Source organism: Nyctereutes procyonoides, unplaced genomic scaffold (genome assembly GCF_905146905.1).
Source record: "Nyctereutes procyonoides isolate TBG_1078 unplaced genomic scaffold, NYPRO_anot_genome, whole genome shotgun sequence".
NCBI lineage: Eukaryota > Metazoa > Chordata > Mammalia > Carnivora > Canidae > Nyctereutes > Nyctereutes procyonoides.
In genome coordinates this window covers 24,721,855-24,727,173 of record NW_026575049.1, presented here as the reverse complement: position 1 = coordinate 24,727,173, position 5,319 = coordinate 24,721,855, and the positions used below count along the sequence as shown (strand labels likewise).

General features: G+C 50.9%; 1 long non-coding RNA gene across 1 annotated transcript; it reads left to right on the top strand.

Moving 5' to 3' along the window:
- LOC129511772 (uncharacterized) lies at positions 1-5,319 on the top strand. Its single transcript, XR_008664901.1, has 3 exons — positions 1-459; positions 1,070-1,239; positions 4,625-5,319. It is a non-coding gene; the product is annotated as an uncharacterized LOC129511772 (long non-coding RNA).

The following is a 5,319-nucleotide window of genomic DNA, read 5'->3' as shown; positions in this document are numbered from 1 at the left end:
CCTCCCTGGGCGCGGTCCTGCGTGGCTCAGCACACTGCGCTGCTGCTGAACGCCCAGGGGAAACTGAGGCGGCTCCCTGACGGGGCCCCGCGACCGGGGAGCCCAGACTGTGATGGGAGCCCCAGAACGGCCGCGGGGCCGCGGGTCACGGCCTGCTCCTCCGCGCGAAGGGCCCCTCGCTGACCAGGACCGGAGGGGCCCCGGGGTCCCCCGCGCCCGGACCCTTCCAGAGCTCCCGCCCCTCTCCCTGCCCGTGCCTGGGCCACAGTCTGTCTTGAATTCTAAAGTCAGGCAGTGACCCCCGCTGGTGACTGGTTCCTCCCCCTGCCCCTTGGTGACCTTGGCCAGACTTTGCCTCTCAGAGCCTCAGTATCCCCACCTGTAAACTCGGACTGCTGGTGGGCCCTTCTCGTGTTGCAGGGAAGAAGCGGGGCGTGTCAGCACCTGCTGAGGACTTAGGTAACTGTGACCTGTTCTAATTCTCCCCTAATGCCCTCCCAGGATCTGGCACCGTGCAGGACCCGAGCCTAGCCTTGGGTCCCTGTGGACCTTGGCCTCTGCGCAGGGAGCACATGGCCCAGGCCTGCCTTGTGGCCTGGCCGGCAGCTGTGGACAGGGCTGGTCCTGGAGGGCCTGGTACCTTCTAAGAGCAGATTTGGGGGTACCCCGGGTGGCTCAGTGGTTTAGCGCCGCCTTCAGCCCAGGGCCTGATTCTGGAGACCCGGGATCCAGTTCCACATTGGGCTCCCTGCATGGAGCCTGCTTCTCCCACTGCCTGTGTCTCTGTCTCTGTCTCTGTCTCTCTCTAATAAATAAATAAATAAAACCTTTAAAAGAAAAAAAAAAGCAGATTTGGGGATAAGAGAAGTATCTGCCCAAGCCTTCTGTGTGCTGCTCAGACTCGATGGGAGCCTCAGTCCCTTCATCTACAAAACTGGGAAGATCAACACCCCCCCCTTCCCCTCCTCCCCAGCCTCCTCCAGGATAAGAGGAAAGGCTCTTATCCCTGCTCCCAGTTATTGGACCTAGACTGAGTCCAGGACTTTCTGTTCATTTCACCCTCCAACAGGTGAGAATTGGTGTCCTGTTACGACTGAGGAAACCAAGAGGTGGAGTAACTCCTCCAGCTAGGGCGACCAACCATCCTGGTTTGCCTTGGACTGAGGGGTTTCCTGGGACACAGTACCCTCATTGGGAAAACTGGGAGTCACGCTACCTCCAGGACACACACCTCACAAGGTACAGTATCTGAGTCCAAAGTCTGGCAGCCCCTCTCCAGGCTGTATTTCCCTCTATTAATATTTGCTAAATGAATGAATACATCGCTCCCTACAACTGTCCCTCACCTTGGCTTATATGTCTGGATACAGTTTGGACTCTGCCAGAAATGTCCTGTGGCAAGTGAGCATGGTCTCTGGGTTCAGCTGCTGGGTATCTAGGACTCCTCCCTCAGGCCCTCCCTGGCTCAACTCCACCTGAGGGAATCCCCTGGGGTCTGCCCATCGGGCTCTTGCGCTTTTTCCTATAGGGGTGGGGAGCCACCTGCCCCTAATATCAGCTGTGCCACTTTGCTGAAGCTCAGTGTTCTCGCTTAGAAAATGAGGAAGATAAAACCTGCCTTCAGGTTGCTGCCGGGATTCAGGGAAATGTAGGCAAAGTTCCTGGCACACAGGAGGCCCTCAATACATAGACGTTACTGTTGCCTTATTAATGTGGCCATTAGAGCCCACTACTCCGTCAGGCGCCTCCTCCGTGAGGGTTAACTATCTTAAATGCCCCTGGTGCCTTCAAGCCCAGAGAAGTAGGTGCCATATTTCAGGTGAAGATCAGAGTTTCAGAGAGGTTGTGAGGTGTCTAAGGTCATGGTGGTATGGCGCAGGGCCAGCACTTGCAGGACACTTACTCTTGTAGAGCTTTGCTCAAGGGAGGGCAGCTGGGAGCCATATGGGGAAACTAAGGCAGACGTTAGGGAAGGGATCGCTGAGGCCCTCACAGGGCGCCAGGTTCCCTTGTCTCCCTCCCAGACAAGCTGCTTCTCTCTTTGCCCAAGGTGGCAGGTCAGGTTGTGCGAACAAGCCCTTTGCTCAGGCCAGGCTGCTCCCCGCCCCCAGTCGGCCTGCTGCCCGTACCCTCTGCCAGCTACTGTTCCCTGTCGGCCAGCCAAGCTGTGAAGCAGTCCAGGACATTGTGTCCAGAGAACGGGCCAAGCAGGCCCCCCTACCGGTGGCCGATGACCTCCAGCCCTGCCCCTCTGGGCGTCAGGCCAGCCTGGCCTGTCCCATCCCCTCTGTCACAAGCAGGAGGCCGGAGCTGTCCTCCCAGAGGCCAGGAGCAGGCCTCACCCCCTCCTGCCTCCCTGCGAGCCCTGCTCATGAGAGTGCCCCTCCTGCAACCCCTGCCCTCTCCCCAGAAGGCAACCCTGATTCCGGACAGGGTGGGCTCCCTAGGGTGCCTGTGAGGAGAAGCCAGCTGGGCTCCTGAGAAACCTGTTTTCCTGCCCCGGGCGTATCTACCCTGCCTGTCCCCAAATGCAGCTGAGCCAAGGCGAGAGGCCCCCTTGGGCAGAGAGCTGGCCGTGGGGGGGCTCCGTGCCCTCGTGAGCCGGGCTCAACCCTGTTCCACACCATATGGCCCAGGGAGCTGTAGAGAGGGCCCCAGATTCTGGCATGGCCACACCACCTAGCTGAGGCTACACATGAGACATGGGGACCCCCCTGGCCCGCTTCCCTCACTCCCCCCACCTCATGTTCCTGCCTGGTCGCCGTATTGTTTCCCTGAAGTTATTTCTGTGCATGGCTTTCATTTATGTATCAGGTTTATTACCGCCCTTGCCTCCGAGGACTGGGGTCCTGGGAGGGCAGGGACCGTGTTGCCCTTGTTCCATTTCCAGTACCGAGAACACAGGGCTTTGCACATAGTAGGGCAAAAAAAATACTGAATTTTCCCATCACTCCCAAGTTTCCTTGTTCCCATTTTTAATCCCTTTCTCCTGTCTCTTTCCCTCCTCCTCTCCTGTCCCAGGCAGCTACTAATCTGCTTTTTGTCACTGCGTGATTAGTTAGCATTTTCTAGAATCATCTGTAAATGGATTCAAAGCATATATATTTTTTTTGTCAGACTTTCACTCATTTTAATATTTTGAGGTTCATTCGTGTTTGTTGCATGTGTCAGAAGCTCATTTCTTTTTATTGTTGTGGAGTATTCCATAGTATGATATATTGGAACTTGTTCAACTGTTCACCCCTTAAAGGACTTTTGTGTTGTTTCCCATCTGGGGCTAACACATAAAGCTGCTGTGAGCATTGTGTACAAGTCTTGGTATGGACATTCATTTTCTTTTTCTTTTTTTTTTTTATTTTTTTTTTATCTTATTTTTATTTTTTTATGATAGTCACAGAGAGAGAGAGAGGCAGAGACACAGGCAGAGGGAGAAGCAGGCTCCATGCACCGGGAGCCCGACGTGGGATTCGATCCCGGGTCTCCAGGATCGCGCCCTGGGCCAAAGGCAGGCGCCAAACCGCTGCGCCACCCAGGGATCCCCTCATTTTCTTTTTCTTTCTTTCTTTCTTTCTTTCTTTCTTTCTTTCTTTCTTTCTTTCTTTCTTTCTTTCTTCCTTCCTTCCTTCCTTCCTTCCTTCCTTCCTTCCTTCCTTCCTTCCTCTTAAAGATTTTGTTTATTTCAGAGAGAGAAAGCACAAGTGGAGGGGAGGAGCAGAGGGAGAAGGAGAAGTAGACTCCCTGCTGAGCAGGGAGCCCAACACAGGGCTTGATCTCAGGATCCCAGGATCATGACCTGAGCTAAAGGCAGACCCTTAACCAACTGAGCCATCCAGGTGCCCTGATTTCCTTTTCTTATGAGCAAATAATTAGGAACAGAATGGCTGGATCCCATTGTAGGTTATGTGTTTAACTTCTAAAGACTCTTCCAAATTATTCTACAAAATGGTTGTAACATTTTGCATTCCCACCAGCAGTGTATGAAAGTTATTAATTCCTCCTCATCTTTGTTAACACTTGGTATTGTCAATCTTTTAAATTTTAGCTGCTTTAATAGGTGTGTTTATTGTGGTGTTAGTTTGCATTTTTCTTTCTTTTTTCTTTTTTTAAAAGACTTTATTTATTCATAAGAGACACAGAGACCGAGAAGCAGAGACACAGGCAGAGGGAGAAGAAGACTCCTTGCAGGGAGCCCGATGAGGGACTTGATCTCAGAACTCTGGGATCACGCCCTGAGCCAAAGGCAGACGCTCAACCACTGAGCCACCCAGGTGTCCCAATTTGCATTTTTCTAATGACTGATGATGAACAGTTTTTCATGCGCTCATTTACCATTTCCATATCTGTTTTTTAAGATTTAATTTAATTAATTAATTAATTTATTTATTTAATTAATTTTTTAAAAGATTTTATTTATTTATTCATGAGAATGCACAGAGGGGAGAGAGAGAGAGGCAGAGACACAGGCAGAGGGAGAAGCAGGCTTCATGCAGGGAGCCCGACATGGGACTCTATCCAGGGTCTCCAGGATCACACCCTGGGCTGCAGGCGGCGCTAAACCGCTGAGCCACCAGGGCTGCCTTATTTATTTATTTATTTGTTTGTTTGTTTGTTTATTTATTTATAGAAAGAAGGAGAGTGGGGGAAGGACAGAGAGAATCTTAAGCAGATGCCAAGCCAAGCATGGAGCCTGACATGGGGCTTGATCCCATAACCCTCAGATCACAGCCCTACCTGAAATCGAGTCGGTCACCCCAATTGACTGAACCACCCAGGCACTCCCATTCATGTATCTTCTTTGTGAAGTGTCTGTTCAGATCTTTTGCCCAGTTTTGTATTGTGTTGTTTGTTCTCTTATAATTGAGGGGTGCTTTGTTTTGTTTTCTTGATGTAATTGACCTATAACATTAGTTTCAAGTGCATGACATAATGATTTGATATTTGTGTATATTGCAAAATGATATAATTGAGTTTTGAAAGTTCTTTATAGGTTCTGTATAAAACGCTTTTATCGGGGAACCCCGGGTGGCGCAGCGGTTTAGCGCCTGCCTTTGGCCCAGGGCGCGATTCTGGAGACCCGGGATCGAGTCCCACATCGGGCTCCAGGTGCATGGAGCCTGCTTCTCCCTCTGCATGTGTCTCTGCCTCTCTCTCTCTGTGACTATCATAAATAAATAAAAATTAAAAAAAAAACGCTTTTATCAGAGGCATATAATTTGCAAATATTTTCTCCCAGTTTCTCCCAGTGGCTTGTCTTTTTATTCTCTTCTTACCAGTGTCTAAGGGTACTTTTAAAAAAAATATTTTATTATTTTCTTTTAT